The following is a 1,002-nucleotide window of genomic DNA, read 5'->3' as shown; positions in this document are numbered from 1 at the left end:
GAGATAAACAATGGCGATAAATGTGGTAAAATCCCAAGATGTTAGTGGAATAGATGTGTTAGCAAGTAAAGCAAGACTAATCTCGACAACGTGTCTATGGCAGTTGGCTCTCTGGAGGGGTGCCTGGAGGCGACCATCACGGTGATGACTACATCCGAGGGGGGGGGGGAGGATCATGGGTAGGTGGCCCCATGTTTTCCCGCCCCCTTTGTTGTTTCGCCGCAGGTGAGGACTCCGGCGGATGTGACTTTCACTATTAGGGAAAAGCCTAACAGCAGCGCGTGTTTTAGGCCTATCAGTAGCACGGGATGGTGCGCTACTGGTATGGCGCTACTGCTATATCGACTTAGTAGTAGCGTTTTCTCCAAACAGCGCTGCTGCTAATTACTAGTAGCGCTTCTCCCTGCATGCGCTACTACTATTATTTCGCATTTTATTTCTTTTTTATTTCATGTTTTATTCATACACCTTTATACAAGTTTTCATACAACAGCAATTTAGAGATTGTTTTTTTTACATCATAATGAGTTATTACATCACTGGGTGAAAGAACCGTGGACTAGTTTCAAGTGGATGGACATCCATTTGAAAGTAACCCGTGGTTCTTTCACCCAATGATATAATAAATATCATCGTCGTCATCATCATCATCATCATCATCACCATCATCATCATCATCATCATCATCATCATCATCATATCATTAACAACTTATCATCATAATACATCATTGTCATATAACACCTCCTCATGATCATCGTTTTCATCAATGAGACATCACATAGCAAGTTGGTCACTAGTCATAATCACAACTACTCCTCATCATCAACTCTAACACATTGTACCACATAATAAATATTGTACCTCATAGGACCTACTACATTCTCTTAGGACCTACTATATTCTTTTAGGTAAAATAGCATAAAACAAGATAGCCCCTGACTCTCCATTATGGAGAATGGAGATTATCCTGTCTCTAATTCTTTCCTTTCGCACAATGTT

The sequence above is a fragment of the Triticum dicoccoides genome, chromosome 6A, assembly GCF_002162155.2.
Source record: "Triticum dicoccoides isolate Atlit2015 ecotype Zavitan chromosome 6A, WEW_v2.0, whole genome shotgun sequence".
Taxonomy (NCBI): domain Eukaryota; kingdom Viridiplantae; phylum Streptophyta; class Magnoliopsida; order Poales; family Poaceae; genus Triticum; species Triticum dicoccoides.
The sequence above is the reverse complement of the archived record's forward strand: the minus strand, read 5'-3'. Positions refer to the sequence as shown.